This window comes from Magallana gigas, chromosome 1, assembly GCF_963853765.1.
Source record: "Magallana gigas chromosome 1, xbMagGiga1.1, whole genome shotgun sequence".
NCBI lineage: Eukaryota > Metazoa > Mollusca > Bivalvia > Ostreida > Ostreidae > Magallana > Magallana gigas.
In genome coordinates, this window is record NC_088853.1 from 10,074,602 (window position 1) to 10,096,656 (window position 22,055).

The window sequence follows — 22,055 nt, forward strand, 5'->3', positions numbered from 1 at the left end:
CACCTTATAGTTTTCGTACTGTTTCTTCTTCTTATTATTTTTTTTTCCAAATTTTGTGCACGCGATTTCTCGAAAACTATTCGGCCGATTTCAGCCATTTTTCCACAGATGATGAGTCATCATCTGAATTTTATATGTTTTTGAAATGTTTGTTGTCGTCACTTCCGGTACCGATTAATTGGCCATTTTGTAGTTTTTTTACGACCTATTTTGTGCAGAGCTGATCTCGGAAACTATCAGAGATATGACTATGAAATTTTCAGGATAGGTAGTCTATAGTCTGAAGTTGTGCACTATTATTTTGTTTTACGCCAGTGGCGCCATTTCTTGGAGCTCGCTTAGGCACCAAAATTGGGTACGAATTTTTATCAACAATTTTCATACGTTTTGATCTGTATCTTTTTATCAGTTGATATTTTGTTAAGACATATATAACAAAAGTGGTAGATAATCATAAGTTCTTTCCAACAAAATCAAGAACAAGGGGCTGGCCCCTTTATTTAGGGGCCAAGGCACTTGTAAACTCTAATACAAATAACTTAATAACGATACATATTTTGTAGTGCATTGTAGAAGCAAAGTTGTTGACCGTAACAATATCTATAAGGAAAAATCATGGCCACGCCCTTTTAATACGTAATTAGGGATTTTTAGGGGCCAAAGTACTCAAACTTTGACGTAATATATCTAGAGAAGGAGGGGGGATTAGAGAAGGAGACATATTTTGTTAAGCTTTTTAGGAGAAAAAATGCTTGCGTTGATGATTCTAATCGATTCCATCAATCAAAACACCAAGGTCTGTCCCCATTAAGGATCTAGAGGGCTGGCCCCTAAAATATTCAATCATTTGTATCTAAAAAATGAACAACAATTTTGGATACGTGTAAGAACAAAATATGTTAGAATTTTTGAGACCTTTTGAATGAACTCAAGAAAAAGGGGCTGGACCCTTACATTAGGGGCCAAGACACTCGTAAAGTCTTTTACATATTTCTTAAAAACGATAAAGATTTTGTAATGCATTAATCGTAACAATGTCAGTTTGTGAAACTCATTGCAACACCCATTGATGACATAATTAGGGATTTTAGGGGACTAACATCTTAAATCTTCAATGTTTTGTATGTGAAAAAGCAAAACACTTTGTCAAGCATTTGAAAGGATATTGACAATCGTATACATTATCAGGGAGTGGATCGGGGGGGGGGGGGGATTCTGAAATTCCATTGATATTTTAATCCTATCGTTTAAAAATTGAACGGAAGACCTACTCGTTACTCGTATCTAGTTATTATTAAGGTCTTCCGTTTCCAACGGAAGACCTTATTGTTTTCGTACTGTTTCTTATTAAGGTCTTCCGTTTCCAACGGAAGACCTTATTGTTTTCGTACTGTTTATTATTATTTTTTTTTTCCAAATTTTGTGCACGCGATTTCTCGAAAACTACTCAACCGATCTGTACAATTTTTTCACAGATGATGGGAAATTATCTGAATTTTATATGTTTTTGAATTTTTTGTCGTCGTCACTTCCGGTCCGGATTTACGGTCGATTTTGTAATTTTTTACGACCAATTTTGTGCAGAGTTGATCTTAGAAACTATAAGAGATATGACTTTGAAATTTTCAGGATAGGTAGAGCATGGTTTGAAGTTGTGCACTATTTAGTTGTTTTGCACCAGTGGCGCTATTCCTTGGAGCTCGCTTAGGCACAAAAATGGGGTACAGATTTCGAATCAAAATTTCCATATGTTTTGATCAGTATCTTTTTATCAGTTGATATTTTGACAAGACATATAGAACAAAAGTAGTAGAGAATCAAAAGTTCTATCCAATAAAATCAAGAAAAAGGGACTGGCCCCTTTAATTAGGGACCAAGAGACTCGTAAATTCTATTACGAATAACTTGAAAACGATAAATATTTTGTTATGCATTATAAAAATCAAAGTTGTTGATCTCTACATTATCGGTTTGAAAGAGTCATCGTCAGGCCCATGTCTGGCGTAATTAGGGTTTTTATTCTTTATCTTCAAATTTTTTTCTTTGGGGGGGGGGGTAATTTTGAAATTGTATCGATATCTCATGGTATCATTTTATCTAAAAAAAAAAAAAAAAATCGGACGGAAGACCTACTCGTTACTCGTAACGAGGTCGTATCTAGTTATTATTTTTTTCCACAAATTTTGTGCACGCGATTTCTCAGAAACTATTCGGGCGATTTTGACCATTTTTTCACAGATGATTGCCAGAGGTCATAATTCTAGACGTTTTTTGAAATTTTGAAATCGTCACTTCCGGTACCGAGTTACGGCGGATTTTCTATTTTTTTACGACCTATTTTGTGCAGAGCTGATCTCAGAAACTATTAGAGATATGAATACGAAATTTTCAGGATAGGTAATCTATAGTTTGAAGTTGTGCACTTTTGTATTGTTTTACGCCAGTGGCGCCATTTCTTTGAGCTCGCCTAGACACGAAAATTAGGAACGAATTTTCATTCAAAATTTTACGATCTATTTTGTGCAGAGCTGATCTCAGAAACTATCAGAGATATGAATATAAAATTTTCAGGATAGGTAGACCATAGTTTAAAGTTGTGCACAATGTAGTTTTTTGGTGCCAGTGGCGCCATTTCTATGAGCTCGTCTAGGCTCGAAAATTAAGTACGAATTTCGAATCAAATTTTTCATACGTTTTGATCTGTATCTTTTTACGAGTTGATATTTTGTTAAAATATATATAACAAAAGTGGTAGAGAATCAAAAGTTCTTTCCAATAAAATCAAGAAATAGGGGCTGGCCCCTTTAATTAGTTGCCAAGATACTCGTAAACTCTATTACAAATAACTTAAAAATGATAAAGATTTTGTAATGCATTATAGAAGCAAAGTTGTTGATCGTAACGATATCTATCAGGTAAAATCGTTGCCACGCCCATTTATTACGTAATTAGATATTTTTAGGGGCGAAAGTACTGAAACTTTGACGCAATATATCTAGAGAAGGAGATATAGTTTGTTAAGCATTGTTGAAGAGAAAATGTTTGCATTGATGATTTTTATCGATTCCATCAATCAAAACACCAATGTCTGTCCCCTTTAAGGATCTAGAGGGCTGGCCCCTAAAATATTCAATCATTTGTATCTCAAAAATGAACAACAATTTTAGATACTTGTAAGAACAAAAATTGTTAGTATTTGTGAGACAATTTCAATGAACACAAGAAAAAGGGGCTGGCCCCTTACATAAGGGGCTAAGTCACTCGTAAAGTCTTTTCACATACCTTAAAAACGATCAAGATTTTGTAATGCATTACAGAAACAAAGTTGTTGATCAAAACAATATCAGTTTGTAAAACTCATTTCCACACCCATTGATGATGTAATTATTGATTTTAGGGGACTAAACTCTTTAACCTTTAATATGCAAAATGTCAAAAAGCAAAACACTTTGTTACGCATTTTAAAGGATATTGACAATCGTAAATATTATCTCAAAGGGAGTGTTTGAGGTGGAATTCTGAAATGTCATTGATATTTAATCGTATCGTTTAAAAACTGAACGGAAGACCTACTCGTTACTCGTAACGAGATCGTATCTAGTTATTATTATTATTTTTTTCCACAAATTTTGTGCACGAGATTTCTCGAAAACTTTTCGACCGATTTCGACCATTTTTTCAGAGAAGATGAGTCTTGGTGTAAACTTCATACTTTTTGAGATTTTTCCTGTCGGCACTTCCGGTACCGATTTATTGGCCATTTTGTACATTTTTACGACCTATTTTGTGCAGAGCTGATCTCAGAAACTATCAGAGATATGACTATGAAATTTTCAGGATAGGTAGTCTATAGTCTGAAGTTGTGCACTATTATTTTGTTTTACGCCAGTGGCGCCATTTTTTGGAGCTCGCCTAGGCACGAAAATTGGGTACGAATTTTCATTCAAATTCTTCATACGTTTTGATCTGTATCTTTTTATCAGTTGATATTTTGTTAAGACATATATAACAAAAATAGTAGATAATTAAACGTTCTTTCCAACAAAATTAAGGGCCAAGACACTCGTAAACTCTATTGCAAATAACTTAAAAACGATCAAAATTTTGTAATGCAATATAGAAGCAAAGTTGTTGATTGTAGCAATATTTATCAGCTAAAATCATTTTCACACCCATTTATGACGTAATTAGGGATTTTAAGGGGCCAAAGTACTTAAACTTTGATGCAATATATCTAGAGAAGGAGACATATTTTGTTAGGCAATGTAGAAAAGAAAATGTTTGCATTGATGATTCTAATCAATTCCACTAATCAAAACTCCAAAGTCTGTCCCCATTAAGGATCTATAGGGCTGGCCCCTAAAATATTCAATCATTTGTATCTCAAAAATGAACAACAATTTTAGATGGGTGTAAGAACAAAAAATGTTAGTATTCGTGAGAACTTTCGATTGAACTCAAGAAAAAGGGGCTGGCACCTTAAATGAGGAGCCAAGACACTCGTAAACTATATTACAGATAACTTGAAAACAAGCAAGATTTCAAATATCTTTGGTACTTAGCCTTTTTTACAAAATTGATACCAGCGAGATTTTAGTCACTGTAAGTGATTGAGACACAAACTTTTATAAATGATAGACAATCGATTGAAGATATATTTAACGGGTTTTCTTTTGTCAACCGTCACTTCCGGTACTCACCAGAAGAGTTCAAACAATTCATTTTTTTCACAAGTTTAACTGATTATCTTTGGTGTTTCATCTGCTATGATTAACAGTAGTGTACACTAAACATATGTATAAAAAACCCTAGCTTTTATTTTCATAAACCTCTTTTGTTCGTCCGTTTTCGGCCTCGAGACAAAAAACCTAGATTCACCAAGATCGCAGATTTGGCAGAGAATATCGATATTTCATCGTATCATATGAAAACAAAATCGGACGGAAGACCTACTCGTTACTCGTAACGAGATCTAGTGTAATGGAATTATTTTATTTACAATGCATGATGTACATAGTCTTTTATCTTGTTCTCGTGAGAGTGTGAAATGGGAAACCATAATTACAGGGAATTACTGGGACGATTAAAACAAGGCATTACTGGTCCAATTTACTGACGCCAAAAAAATCCGTTGAATTAATGTGCAACTAGTCCGAATTTTCTATTCATACACGCCTTGCCGAAAGAGCTCGCTTCGCGCCGGCGCTGCGCGCCGCCGAGCAGCGCTCGCTATAATCGGGCAATAAAAGGCTTCTTTTATAAAGCACGCCAGTTTTAGCTCAAATTCGATTGATTCATTACTTTATCAGAAAAATAAAACAATGAATCACTTATATGTGTGTCTCTAAATTTACAACAACGAGAATATACAAAGAATATTCGTAACAAATCGGCCGTATGGGTGTGAATCTGCGTCCTAAAAGCGCTAGACAGATTTTGTATTTGATGTAACACGTGTAGCTGGTATTCATGATGAAAAAGTTCTTTTGAAGAGTTTTCAGGTGTCATATATATATATATATATATATATATATATATATATATATATATATATATATATATATATATATACACACACACACACCGTGTACTTGTAATGTACCAGTTAACAATATAACTATTTTATTGTGTTTTATGTAGTGAATATATTTCTGATCGACTTTTCGTGTTAATTTGTTCAAAACCTGAGAAGAGATTGCGTTGTTTACATTTACGCACTGTATACATCTGCGTTTATGGCCAGTCCGTTAAATTGTTTATCATTTTCATCAGAAAGTAATCGACACGATCGAGCCAGTTTATATCATTTGTACTGACAATACTATTTTTTTTTCTAATTGTAAGTAAACAAAATAAGATTAGACTGTGAAATCAGCTGATTTCATTTGCTGAAAATCAGATCTACAGTACAGGTAATAGGATTATATGCAGCTATTTTTGTTTTTCTTTAAATTAGTTGACCCGTTGATGAAGAGCTGATAAGATATATCTGCTGTGTTGTCAGTCGAAAATCCTTCTGTGACAGTATAATTATTTATCTACATTCATCTAATTGATATAGGATGCACAAGCACATTTATTACTAGCTTGAACATTACTATCATAACACTATTATTTAAATTTTTTGTTGCCTGAATTCAAGTTATAAAATATCATTAAAAATGAAAACTTATTTTTCTAAAAGAAGATAAACAGTTAAAAAGTTAAAACAAAGGAAAACAAGAGGCCCATGGGCCAAATCGCTCACCAGGGAAACAATTGGTATGATAAATCGGCTGAATGGATCCATAGTGCAAACAAGCATTTCGTATGATAAGGGCAATAATTCTGTAATTATTTATAGATAAAAGCCAAGGGTTATATGTTAAAAATGTCTTAAGGTGTCCTAATACATCTATGAAAAAGTTTTTCTCTACAACCTTAAACAAAAAAGATCTAAAAACTCATTGACGGATTTCCAAAAGACCTTGACCTTTGACCTTTTTAATTTTGTCTGGCCAATGTAGAGGCTTCAATCCCAAGTGGTCCGAAGTCTCTACGACAAATTATAAAAAGTAGGAAGTGATTTTATAGAAATTTAAATATTTTTAGGGGCAATAACTACTAAAAGGGGCCTCAGATCTTCTCGGTATAAATACATTGAAGAACCCTCTAAGTGTGCTGGTAAAAAGACATTGGTAAAAGTTTCTGTCTCTGATGGTTTCAGATGAGTAGCGATAACAAGCTTTTCGTACACAAGGGCAATAACTTTGTGAGTTTTGGGAGTTATGAAGCAAAGGGTCATTTGATACCATAACTCTTAATGGTCAATAACATAAAGAAACTAGTAGACTCATTGTTCTCGAACAATGAGGTCTTTCCACCTCATTTTTTTATGTTTTGCTTCAAAATAATTAATGAAATGTTTTTCTGACCTTGACTTTTGACCTTAATGTCATAATAACACGTAAAACCATTTCAATTTAAAGTGGTTTGATGGCGCTAAGATATAAGGATCAAGAGTTGTATGTGTTTTTATCAAACTTAAGAAACTTTTAGGGGCGATATCTGCTATAAGGGGGCCTCCGGCCCTTTCGGTATGATTGATTGAAGAACCCTCTAACTGTACTGAAGACATTGGTCAACGCTTGAAGTATCTACCTCTAACGATTTATGAGAAGTAGTGATAACAAGTATTTTGAACAACAGTATCCTTAACTTACACAGGCTCAACATGTTCACTATTGAACTAGCATTTATGTCATCGACATCGGGAACAATTTAAGATTATCCTGTTCATGTTAGCCGTACAATCTGCTGTATTATTCATATTTTTTAAAATTGAACATATTTTAGCCTGGTTTAATCGCACTGATTTACTCAGAACTAGGTTGCAATGAAAAAATATCTTCCTGTTCTTAAAATACATAAATGCATCTGATTTCAATTATATGTTCCTGAATGTCATAGTAAATATAAATATTCTAATAAAGATATATCTTAACTTAGTACATTATATTTTATTTTGAGAGTATTTGCAAATAGTTCACTTTATACCTGAAATAGTTTCTGATTATATTTCATTTAACATGATGTAGGTATTGTGATCAAAGGTGTGTCAGGTCAATAACAATACTATTACTAATAATAATAAAGATAATAAAAGATTTTGACATGGAAACAAGTACTGATAAGCTATAATAAAATTTAAACATACCAAATGCAAATGTAAGACATAATCCTGCTGCATGTAGAAGACATTGTGTTATATCCATTTTTCTGTTATCTAACACTCATAAAATCAGGCACTCCTCCGGGAAGTATAACGAATAACATTTATGGTGTGCAAGTCTTGTCATCTTGTCCTGCTTCTTGTACCACACTAAAACAACTTCGTACAACATGCCATCACGCAAACAAAACTTTGCACAACTCGTCGTCGCGCTAACAAAATTTCACTCAACTCGCCGTGACACTTTCAAGCAACACACCGTCGTGCTAATACAACCTTGCACACATCGCTGTCGGGCTATCACAATTTCTGAAAACTCGCAATCGCGTTATAACACAACTGACTGTCACGCTAACGCAACCTTGCACAGCCAATCATAGCACTGTTACACAACATGCCAATGCGCTTATACATTGAGGGTTGAAAAAAGCGACGGCGAGTTAGGGAAAGTTGTGTCAGCTGGACGGCGTGTTAAGGCCCTGTCACACCATGCTGCGTCCCCACGTCGTGTTCACGGCGTTGTAAAACTCATGGAATCGCCGTAGGATCGCAAGGAAAATTCAGAAAAAAGTATAGTTTTATTTGAAAATTTTACAAGTGGAGATGTCACGGCGTCCTGACGGCGACCGAGGCGTTCTTACGGAGCTCCAATGGCGTGTAACTGCGTTTCCACGGAGTTCTACTTGGCGATTAACTGCGCTCTCGCTGAGTCTCCGCCGAGCGCTCATCACGTGCTAGGAGGTTTTACCGCGCGTCCACGGCGTACTCTGCGCGCTGACTGTGCTTACAAGACGTTCTTTACTTCTTGTAGGTTAATATTAATTTGTACAATTGTATGGGAAACAAATAAGAATTTACAACTCGTAAATAAATGATTAAAAAGCTGTTTTGATTTTATGAAAATGTACATTGTAATTGAAACATAGTTACTTTTATACAATTTGTGAATGACTAGGATTAAACTCTTAGTAGTCAGGTCTATCGCTTGCTATTAAACCACAGCCATTTTTCGTGGTCTTGATGATAACGCACTAGAAACGCCGTGGGAGCGCGGTATGAACGCAGAAGAAACGTCACGAAAGCGCGATAAACGCAGCAAGAGCTCTTTGGGGTCGCTGTGTGAACGCAGCCAAATGGAAAACAACTAGTTCAAACGCTGTGGATGCGCGGTGAGAGCGCGATAGAGACGCAGTGAGATCCCAAAGGACTCCGTTAGGTCTCCGTGCAAGCGCAATTGACTTTTCACTGCGATTAGCTGCGTTCCTTGAGCGCGCCGACGGAGCTCTCGTGGTGCCGTTGGAGATCTAACGGCGCTGTCACGGCGACCTCACTACGCTTCTACGGCGTGTTTATCAGAACGCCGAGCCACGGAGCGTACTTTGTGCATGTTCAAAGTGCTCGCCGTCGCATGGCGTTCTTAAATGTTCAAGGCAATCCCACCGCGACGGACGAAGATGCCGTTGCGTTGCTACGGCGCTATATGAGACTCTACTGCGTTAACCTTGGCGTTTTACATTATTTAAGGACGCAGTAGGATCGCCGTGAGGATGCAGCTCCGGTGTGACAGGGGTTTTATATGACAGCGCGATGGCGTGTGTTGCAAAGTTATGCTGGCGTGACGACGTGTTGTTCAAAGTTGAGGTAACGTGAGATTTGTGACGTAAGTTTTGTTGTTTTTTTCAAATGCGCAATTGGTTTTTGCAACTACCCTAAACGGACATGATATAAAGTTGATGATTAACAAAATGAGCAAATGCTAAATATCCGTATACTAGTTAATTGGGATCCTCTTCTAAGAACTACAATGATACTATAATTTGTTGTTTTTTTTCCTCTAAGTTAAAAGAATCATCGATCACTGAAACAACAATATTGTCTAAGAGTGATTCAATGTTCCAGGTAAATATGCGTGGAGAAACTTTAATAAAAATAAATGGAATGCCCATACAAAATTCAGAAAAAATTCGGTATTTCATTTCATAAAGCTGTGTGGACAAAAAAAGAGGCGTCCTTTTATCAGTTGAGCAATGAGGCTCTTAGGCCTTTGGTCTTACTTAGTGTTGATGGCATATGCCTTTTTGCTTTGTTACTTAAGAAAATTTAATTCCAGCAATGCTCTTTTTGTTTGTTTAAAATGTATAAAAGCGTAGATGGAAATAAAACATGTCAGTTGAACTAAAAATTCATTTAGGCAATACGACCTGATGTGACGCTGAAGAAAATAAATAGAACACCTGATGCCTGTCATAGCTAATACAACAAATTATGTTTGAAATATCAATTTATTACTAAAATTGAAAATTTGTGCTAACTAATATTAAATTTACAATTACATGTGTACTTTCAAAAGTGGTGGCTTGTCATTGCCGACTGTCATAATGTAATTTGAGTTAAACAGGTTGTGAACTACTTGAAAAAGGAAACTGACATTAAACAGGTTATTTGAAGTATATCACGTAGTTAATACATGATATCCGCCAATATTGAAAGTTTTTATTCAACCTGGGACGGTAAACTGATTAATAGGACTTGTAGCCATTGATTAAAAAAAATAGCATTGTTTTGTCTACACGTGCAACATTTTCTTCATCAGTCGTTTAAACATGTGCCCTTGAGCAACCAACATGTGTTTGTTTGTTTTTTCTTCTTCTTTTTTTAAAACACAAGCACACATAAACATAATCCCAATAAGAAAGCATTTGGTCTTGGGTAATTAAAGAAAGAAAATGAGTCCATATCCACAAAACTATGATACAGGAAAAAGTTATCGAAAGAAACTAATAAATAAAAAAAGACATAAATGAACAATAAAAATAGTTATGGTGAGCTGCATCTACCCGAAATTGTAAAATCTGGTAGAAAATTGTTTGGCAGTTTTATCATAAGTAAACCAATTAAACAACAATTAAATGTAGCTAATAAAACGTAAAAAAAAATCAACAGTTAATGATTTTTACACAATTTGTTAATTTGAAGACTCTGGTCGAATTGCTCTGATAAGAATAGATTTAAAACAAAAATACGCCCTTAAGCATAAATAAAAATTCCTCTTTTCCTACATACATTGATAAATAATGATGCACTTGTATCGTGTTTATTTTTTTTAAGAGAGTTAAATGTTTCTTGTTTTTGTTTTTGTTTTTTTTTTTGTTATAAAAACCTGCTGTAATAAAAATTTCATAGAATATACTTAATAAATTTACGTATTGATGATGACACAAAACATTCTGTATTATAGTTGATGACTTTTCCATTCTCGAGGATTTTAATGAGAAAGTTAATATAAAGTTCATATTTAAAGATTACACACAGACCACAGATCATGTAAGTAATTTAATTTTGTAGGAAATTCAAATAAAAGATATGAGACAGTTCTCTCATACGATTGAAAACATTCTACATATTAAACTCTCAGAGTTCTCGTTGTTTTTCACATATGCATCAGAATATTGTAATGTTTAAAGTATTCAATTCAACGAGTGTTGCTACATGTAAGACGCGGAACGGAAAACGAAAAGGAAAGCGGACCAGAATGGAAAATGTTACTGGTACTGTACCAGTTATCGGCTGAAATTTAACGTTTTCTTTTCGTAATTCCTTATTTAATGATATTTTTGGATAAAAATTGACATACTTTAAAAAGTAAACACCTTATTTATGTATATGTTAGTTTATATCATTATTTAGAATCCAAAACATCTTGTTTTGTGCTTTTAAGCACGCCCTGAATTTGCCGAGTTTTTACGATTTACTGTACCAGTTATCGGCTTCGTGATAATAACTTAGTAAAAATCCGTGTTCATGTTGATTTTATACTCTGCTAAATGTAGTTTGAATTATGCCCCTTGTGAGGTCAGACTAAAGTATTCGGGGTCATGATACATTATAAACAAAACTCATAAAATAATTTGTTTATTATCATACGGTAATACACCAAATCGTATACTATTCAATACATAATTGTGCAATCAGACGTTCAATTGCGCTACGAATCTCTCGGAATTTCGTGACTTCCTTTTGTTTATACATGTTAAATGTATTGATTTTATATGTCAAATCAAAGCAGGGATATAATAACGTATCACACAGAGGTAATATTCTATTTTTCACTAATTACGTCACTTCCCCCACTGCTGAAAGTGCAAAGATGTAAAATCAGCGGTAAACAATGATTGTTTAAGTTCATGTATAAAACATATTGAAGAAAGTTTTCAAGCAAACTTACTTTTCTTTATTCGAAAAAGACGACTGAATTAAAACATCTTGGATTATCGCGTGCTATAAACCCGAACTCCCAGTTTAGCCGATAAATGGTCTTATCCGATAACTGGTACAGTCCCAGTATATGATGTTATTTACTTGATAGATGTGTTAAACAAGCTAAAAACTATATACGTTTTGTAATTCTTTGAAAAAATATTATCGATATTCAATTTTTTTTATTTCGAAAATGTATGATTTTCTCAGAATTAACAGTACATGCGTTGACCACAGTCACAGTGTATCAAAGTAATCAACATAACCAGCTCTCTATTCGGATGTTTCTGGTATTGGTATACATGTAGAAGTTGCAGGAATGTAAAATCGCGTAGGAAAACACAGTGACATACTTAAAATATTTGGAATAAGTGATCTAAAACGGTAGAAGATTTAAACAACAAACGCTGATTTTAAAAGAAAGAAAGGAGACAAAATAGGACATCTAGAGCTTTGGTGATCCAATAAAATGATGCTGTTTTCGGGTAAATGATCTTTAAAAGAGCGAGGCATAGGTTAAAAACATATGTTGCAGCTAACCCTCGTAACAATGATAATGAATGTTGTTCGGCGTTGTGTTTTCGATCTCAATAATGCTACACATTTTTGAATGAATGATCTTTATGACAAAAAAAATTAAGGGGCACAAATACGATCAATAGCAAAATAGATAGAAAGTGGCGAAAGAAAAACACGAAATATTCCCTATATCTTGAAAAACAAAATCAAACATCTAAAATAATCAAAGATCTAAAAACATCAAATGGAGATTTGATAAATACCAAAAATTCAATATTCGGAGAAATGAGTAATTACTATACGAATCTGTTTAAAACCACAAATATTCCAACCGACAAGATTTTGACTTATCTAGACAATATAGAGGTACCAATGTTGAATGAGAAAGACAAATTGATGTTAAATGAATTCAATGCAAAACGCCGTACTTGAAATGAAAGGAGAAAGGTATCCTGGCTTAGATGATATACCCTGTGAATTCTACCGATGTTTTTTAAAACATTATTGTACCAATTTTCTATGCCACACTTTAAAAAGTTTTTAAACGAAAAGAAAAGACTCTCTGAGATATACTCTAATATAAAAGAAAGGCAAAAGACAATTGTTACAAAATTTTAGACCAATTAGCTTAACAAATACGGATTATAAAATTATAGCTTGTGTTTAGCTAAAAGATTACGCAATATACGAGCAAAAACAATGCTCGACTAATATTAAATATATTTAAATATTGCGATTCGGAGAACAAAAACGGCATATTATTATTTCTTGACTTTAAAAAGGTTTTTGTCTCTGTAAAATGGAACTTTCTTTTTGATCAATTTCTAAAATGGGTAGAGATATTATATAAAACCCCTAAATTTAAAATGAAAAATAATGGATGGTTATATAAAACATATAGTATGACAAGAGGGATCAGACAAGATGCTACTGAGTTTTTTTCACAAGTGCCTAGAAATTATAAGCAGACTGTTGCATGTTTGGTAAACTTTCAGAAACCAATAGTGAAATAAATGTGATGAAAACTTTTCTGATTTCAATGTAAATTGTAAAACTCAGTAAATTTATTAGCAGAAATTAATGAATTTAATTTTTACTTTTTGTGTGTGGCGATTTCAGAATTTTCTTGATCTTGTGGGTTTGGTCTTACCTGAAAGATTACCTGTATGTACTTGTTTACTTACCTGTTAGTTTGTAAAATAAAAACAGTATGCAAGAATACGAATGAAAACTTGATGTTTTATTATGTACAAATGTACAAATGTAAATTAATACTTGAGCTGTACATTTTCAAGTTCACGTTGAAGTGGCATGAGGGAATATTCTGGAACAAGATATTCTCTAAGGAAAGCCTCAAGTTGAGGACACATGTAAGACCACAAGTCCTTATTGACAACTATTCTCTCCACTGACATACCCTTAGGAGACCAGACAACAAAGTCAAACAAATTTAATTCACACAAAGCTAACTGCATTTGAATCTGCTAATAATATTTGTGACTTCTTTTTAGTCTCAAATTTCCTTGATTATCTTTAACACAACAAAAATCTCTGCATTGCTTTGTTGACAAATTTTCTATGAAATTCAAGGGATTGCAATTTCTAAGTACATATGGGCATTTAATCTCAGCTAGACCCTTTGTTTCATTTAATTTATCAATGAATATTCCATCACGACTACATCCAAGAGTAGGGTGTTTTGGGTTCAACCACAAACCAGTTTCCTGCACACTGTAGTTTTTTATGGACTTGTATTCCTTGTTGAAAATTGTTTAGGATTCTTTTTTTTTTCTTCTACCTTTGTTCCACTGAAGTAGTTTGGCTGTGCATGTGGGCATGACAGTCCCAAATTCAATAGTGTAGTTCTCCAATGCAAACAACAGAGCTGCAACATGAGAACATCTACCCATGCCAGAAGCAGAGCAAATACATGTCCCCTCTAATATTGATCCAGATGATTCAGATAATGTTACTGTACAGTTGTAGGAATGTTGTGAGTAGGAAGCCAACACTGATTTGTTTTAAAAAAGCTACCTGAGATAATTGAGATCTCACCGGAAGCAGATTTTTTTGTTTTTTTCAACATCGCATAAATGACATAGTAAAGATTTATACTAATATATCCATTCTAATATGTAAAATAAATTAAAAACGTAAAAAAAAAATAATTACTTCCGGTGACGACCGGAAGTTACGACGAACAAAACAAAATAGATTAATTACATTTACAGACATTGGTCTATCATCCTACAAAGATAGGTTGTTCAAGTCCTAATCGTTTTTGATATCTCGAGAAAACAAGGTCTTTTTGTCGCAGGACAGGTAACGGAAACCAGAAATGATTTTTTCAAATGACAAAAAAGGCTGGGAGAAATAATTAGAATCTATTTTTCCTGAAATTTCAGGCAATTTTATGTAGTCATCTCGGAGATATTCTGCCGACAAAGAAGAGGGGGGGGGGGGGGAAGAAAAACAAAATTTGTACCCAAATTTCGTGCCTCGTTGAGCTCCAAGTTATGGCGCCACTGGCATAAAACTTAATAGGGCTTAACTTTAATCTATATTTTACATATCCTAAAAATTTCAAAGTCATATCAAGTAGTTTCTGAGATCACCTCTGCACAAAATAGTTCGGCACATGAACGTTAATTATGCACAATACATATGAAACACTCCATTAACTCTCTTTTTTCATTTGTGAAATATCAAATTGACTTTACGGTAAACTAATATAACGATATTTGGTTGTTAGTTAGATCTTACTTCTACTGCAAAATTGTCCGGTCCAACCAGGCTCAAATCTTTGGCAATTTTCATTTACTATATGACGCATCTTGTCTTGACAATTCGCATGACATGATATGTTACACCGATTCCCATACACGCCATGCCTAATGCAACCTTTATTGATAAAATATAGCAGCAGCAGTCATGACATCTTCTTATTACATGCTGAATATGCACCGAAAAGTATTAATAAAATGCAAAGGAGTAGGACTTCCTTTTTTATAAAGCTCAAATCAACAAATTCTTCAAAGCCAAATCAACATATACATTGTACTTGATAGCATTACTAAGTAAATATAAAATCTATACTATTATATTAAAATAATAGACTTGAATTTTTTCTTTAAAAATTTCTTTAATACCCATAAATCGGAAGAATACTGTCTTTTGTTTTATATACTAGTATTTTAAACATCATTGGTACTTGAAGATTACCAATTTGTTTTTATTTTTCCTCAGTTAAGCTTCACTAATTAATAATCAACGAAAATTCCTTTGAAAATCCCGGAAATCATCTGGATTTTTTGGATTTTACAATCTTGCTCTTGCGCAATGCATTCATTCTAACGGGATCTTTAGTTTATGTTTCCACAATATCATATTTGCATTAATAAACTCAGAGATAATAAAACAAATACGGGTAAATTTTCATGGGAAATTTGCTATATATTCTGATCGTATATAATATTTTAATGATTTGTTTGAGATAAAATAACAAATATATATTTTAACTAAGTACCTGTACTTACTTTTTGATCGTGATGACAAACAAAATACTTGATAACATGCAAGAAAATTCACATTACATTTGTTAGGAGAGTGAAGATAGAATGTTTTATCGTAAAAATGAATTATGTCCTACGGACCTACGTTCCGTGCATTGTTTCTGTAGCAAAGAAAATACGTGTACGTTGGTGAAAAAGTGTTGAATTCTTCCACTATATGGATTGAATTATATGGAGTTTTAGATGAAAGGTATTTACAGTCTCATAAAGGGTTTATTATGATAAATTTTACTTGTTTTTTTTTTAGGCAACAGTTAGATTATTCAAACTAAGGAAAATGTAGTGAAATTAATAGCATTATTGTAGGCTTATAACTTTGTTATGTAAATGTCAATAATACGGTGTGTCGATGTACCTATTTCGTAAATGTCCGATAAGCAATGTCAACCCGTGCACGCACGGGTCAAAGTCTGTACTCTGTCCCAAGATATCCTGGATTCACATTTGGCTTAATTGCTTGATAATCATAAATACTTCAGGATTCAAACGATGTTTATTCAAAAGTATGAAAAATTTCCAAGAATTCTCAGTCGAAACGCCCCTGTTAGGTTATCAGTTTTCAATACAATGCTAAAAAAGTGATGTCTACGGAGATTTTGTATCGCAGCAAGCCCGGATGATAACGTTGAAAAATTGCGCGATGTATTCCGAGTGTATTCCGAATGGAGAAAAGATGTAAACATTCCTCATTATAAATCTCCGTAAGGAATCTGTTTTCGTTCCTGTGAATTTTTCCGAGTGAAAGATGATAATGTGTCAATGAAATTAATTTGGAAAATATACCTTTCAACTATTTCAATTGCACTTCTTTCACAGGTATTTGTATTTTTAATAAAAATCGTCCAAATGTGCTTCATAAATATCTTGGGACAGACTATAGTATATTAGATTTTTTATCATCAAGAAAAGCTCATTGGGTTTTTCTGAGTTTTTCTCTTGATCGATAATTCGACAAACACAAACCATTTTGCGTTTTATCTAATTAAATCATTCTCATGTATAATACGAAATCATTGTCATCTGTATGAACTTGTCCATGCATTTTGTACCAGAATCACTAGAGTGTGGTGCACATAACTTGCAATTAAATCAATATAAGCATTGTAAAATCACTCCTTAAAAATTATACAAAATATTACAACATCCAATACTGTGTCATTTTAGAACGACCTTTCGAACAATCAAAGAAACCGCTGTCAAAATCTTGGCTGGTAGTTTTTTTATGTGTTTCCAAATGCCTCGTGTAGTAGACAAACCTACTGCAAAACGCATCTGTCGTTTGCATGATTCATGGACGACTAGCAGATCAGACGGATATTATACACATTTATTTTAATGAAAAGACTTATCTTAGCAAGAAATAGACGAGTACACTTAAAAATTGTAAGATATCAAACTATTTTGAGACTTGTTTATTGGAGCTTGAATCTTTTGGCTAACATATTTAGGTTTATGCATACTTGCTCTGAAATGACCTTGTACATGTATAAATTGTTGTTAGATCGTGTATAGCATATTGGACTTTGTCAGGATTGTTTTGGGCCTATTTGTACTGTCCTCGTACACGTTGCTGCATTGCCACAAAGTACGTTGCTTGCATCATAATATGTGCCCGCGTATGTGTGTAACTGAGTTGCAACTTTGTTATACGATAAGTCATCTTCATGAGATAAAAAAAACCTTAACGAACAGGTTACCATGGCTGTAAGAATTGTGTTAAGTTCAACAAGTCAACTGTATAATTATTAGGTCCGGAACAACGGCTCAGTAAAATTTATAAACAAGTTGCTTAAAAGCATTTTCCTATATTTTTGTTTGACAAAATATAATAAATTTTTCATCAACATATATTTGAATAGTGATGCATATCTGAAAATAAAATATATTAACTTTACATGTACCCTTGTTCAATACATACCGTATACTAGAGTCATTCCGTTTATGTATGAAAGAAATATATAAAGTGCCCCATCTTTGCTTAAATATTAGAAAAAACAACATTGCATAAACCCGATTTTTATTATCAAATAACAAAGAAGTGTAAAACATATATGTCAAGAAGATCGTAACTAAAGTAGTATCAATGAATTCAGTCAATGACAATAATGAATTTGAAACATTACTGTGGCGGATTATTGATGTATTGTGTTTATAACCTGCAAAAAATAAATAGTTCAAATCGCTTAACTTATGTCATGAAAATGGGTATAGGCTTTTCACTCTCTCAATTAAATTTGTCCAAAATCAGAACTAAATAAACAACATCCACACGTCTTACGTCCATGTATGTCACCCCTGCCAATGTGTTCGGAATGTTTTCTTTATCGTTGCTAAGTTAATACTTCATAAGCAAAATATAACTACGAATCACTCATGTGTGTTTTTATAAGTTTACAACAATCAGAATATACTAAGAATTTCCATAATGCATCTGTCGTATGGGTGTGAATCTGCGTCCCAAAAGCGCTCGTCAGACGATGTAAACACGTGTAGCTGGTATTCCCGATGATGGCGATCTTTTGATGATTTATCAGGTATGTAGAGTAGATATACAGTGTATTTGTAATATACCAGATAGCTCAATAACTATTTTATTGTGATTTTATACTGTTGATGCATTTCTGATCGATTTAATGTGTTGTTTCGTTCAAAACATGAGGAGAGACTGCATTGTTTACATTTAGGCCTATACAATGTACATATACATGTAGCTTTATTGCCAGTCCGTTAAATTGTTGATCATTTTAACCAATCGACACGAATCAGTTCATAGTACTTGTACTGACAATATTTAGCTTTACACAGCTGTTTGTTTTTATTTCAATTTGTAAGTAAACAATACAAAGACTGTGTGAAAACAGCTAATTTGATTTTCTGAAAATCAGTACAGTGCAGGCTAAAAGATGCTGATTTCATTTTCTGGAAATTGATGAACAGCTGATCAATAACACCTTTCTACTGTGTTCAAAATTCTTCCATGACAGTTCATTTATATTGTTTACACATTCATCCAGTTGATATATTAAGATGTTTATGCACATTAATTCTTAATTATTACTAGTTTGTTTTTAGAACTCAGTATATTACTACCATAACACTGTTTGAAATCTTGTCACCTGGGTTCATACTTATGATGCAGTACTATTGGTAATAAAAAAAACCAAATAATAATAAACAAATGACTGCATGTCTCCATCTGATTTTCTCTAAATGAGGAATCTACATTCATGGTCATATATGGTATCGTTTGTGTAGAATGTGCATATGTAACTTTCAAATAAAATTTGAAGTGTTGATCATTTTACCCATCCATTCATAATATATGTAGACCTTTCACAAAAGTGTTCAAATTACTGTTGACATGTCCTTATATGCATGTAAATTAAATTGTATGACTTCTCATAATTATATTTTGTTATTTGCAGAGTAATTTGAAAAGTGTCACACTGATTTGACAAAAAAAAAAAGACTGGAAGAAAATGTAAGTAATTAACATACATGTATAAGTTCAATAATTTATCATTGAAATAATGACCAATATGATTATTCTATGAGACAATTCAATTAGAAAAAGTATTTTCAAGTACGAATGGTTTCATTTAATGTTTTAAAATGATTGATATAAACCTATGTTATTTATAAATCTACAATTTTGAATATTGTTCATCAACAAATCAACAATACATGGTATGTTTTAATTCACACTGACTGCACCTGCATTATATAATATCAATCAATCAAATCAGTTGTGAGAGAGAGAGAGAGAGGGGGGGAGGTGCATTTTTAAGGTCAGGCCGGGTAAAATAAAGGGGGCACATAAAAATAATATCGTGCACATATCAGGGGTGAGGATGCGAGTAATTTCAAATCGATCAAACTGAAAAGCTGTATTTGAATTTGTGCAAAATTAAATGCACATCTAAACATAATGAAATGTTTATTAAGATAAATAAATTCCATTGACTATCAAATTGTAGAAAATCCTCCATTTCAGTCTTTCAGCCATTTTGATAACAAGTTAAACTTACTGAAATATATGTAATTTTCATTTTAGCTGGTACCTGCTTTGTCTTGAGATTTACATAAATTATGTTCTTATTGGTGATCATTTACCCGCACCCTTATCCTGGTGTCGTATACAAGATGAAATGATGGAAAGAAAAACTTGACCTTTAGAAACAGGAAGACTGTGTTTTTGAAGAGAGAAGAGGACCAGAACTAAGAAGTCATACAATAAACACATTGACATCATAAAAAGAAATTGTAATTTTGAGTTTGCATGCATATGTCAGGTTTAAATGTTGTCACGGAATTTTTTTTTCAGAAAGTCTCTTTATCTTCTTGAATTAATAAAACAAATGAACCAAATATAATTGTTTCTATATATATAATTTTGTTTGAGAAGTGGAAAGGGGATGGTATGTAAATGGGCGGGAGAGAGAGTCTCTCACATAGGAGAATTCAGACTTATTTAAATTGAATATATTGATGTGAACCAAAAATGGCTTTTGATCGCCTTGTTGCAGGATTTACACTTGCACTCTCTTTCCTTTCTCAGTAATGAGAAATGAGAATTTAGAATTTATTTTGTGAATGAATAGATATGCTAACCCTCCCCCCCTTGAATAAAAATAAAAGTCAATTTTAATTAGTGTTTAAATTACAAGTGTAACATGTGTAATACAAAGGTGAATACTGTTGATTGCTTGTGGGGGATGGGAAAAGGCATCATACATGGGCAGATCTACATGTATAGTCCCCGTGGCAAATTCTAATTTAATTCACAATTTACATAGTAAAACACCATGGTACCTGGCCCCTGGCAAACAGAATAAAGTTACCCCTTTGAACCCCCTCCCCAGAATAATATTAACAGACCCAAGCAGTGCTATAGAATATGCAGTCATTGGGCAAAGGCTACACATAAATAATGAAAAAAATACTCCATATCTTATTTTTTAATATATATTATGAGAACAATTTAGGTTAGTTTATTAATATCAGGGGCTTCATTTGTCTCTGTTGACATCTAATTCCTCAAATAATTGTGTACAATTAGCTCTTATATATTTTTCTCCAATTGCTTAAAAAATATTAAGAAACCAATAACTCCGCGAATGCGGTTAACCAAGAGAACTGATACACAACGGTTTTTTGTTTACATCCATGATACAACAGAGGAAATGCGGACGATTCATCGTAACCATCTTGTCTCTTTTAAAATAAATAAAACAGAAGCACTATGTTTAAATAACCATTTACATAATGTACTGTTGAAACATATCCTAAAATTAATTCGGATTATGTGATAAAATGACATCGCGCCTATATCAAAAGAGTTATCGCTCAAAGAGTTACCTCCCCGTTTGCGATCACTTGTGCGTTTGAAATGTGTGTTGATTTGAGAGGACTTCTAGATTGAGAAATTAAATGCAAAAGTTCAAGTGCAAGACGGCTATAGATATTATTAAACTTGGTATGATTTTCTTCCCTTTTACGAGTTCTTTATAAAAACTGATGCTCATTTGTTGAGAGATGAAGGTTTACTTTGTAATTGTAATGAAAATATACAAAAATGCACTATTTTAGGAACAAGTAGCCAGTTTTTAAAGAAATTTACATAACCAGTAAACTTTACAACTGAATGAGCATTGATTTTTATGATGTATAGATAATTTTGAATATGTTGCCATATTACTTACTCTTAAATTTCTTTGCCTTGCCCTTGAACTTTTTGTCTCATTTTAGCATTGACGATTTTTGTCTAAAAGACGCCCACGTGACCCTAAAAAGTCACGTGACCGACAAATTTAGACATGGTCAAGTAAAGGAGACCCATATCTTTACAATAACACCCAAAACAGTTTAGAACTATTCATTATGCAGAAATGAATAGACAAAAGCAAAACTACCTCCTTTTACTGCTGTTTAAAAGCAAAATGTTGCCTTAACTGTCCTGCGAAAGCTTTCAAGATGTATGTCTTATTTTACCATCT

General features: G+C 33.2%; 1 long non-coding RNA gene across 1 annotated transcript; it reads left to right on the forward strand.

The window, feature by feature from the left end:
• Positions 1-18,425: 18,425 nt before the first annotated feature.
• On the forward strand, positions 18,426-20,671 carry LOC136273123 (uncharacterized). Its single transcript, XR_010711319.1, has 3 exons — positions 18,426-18,593; positions 19,485-19,540; positions 20,114-20,671. It is a non-coding gene; the product is annotated as an uncharacterized lncRNA (long non-coding RNA).
• Positions 20,672-22,055: the final 1,384 nt, after the last annotated feature.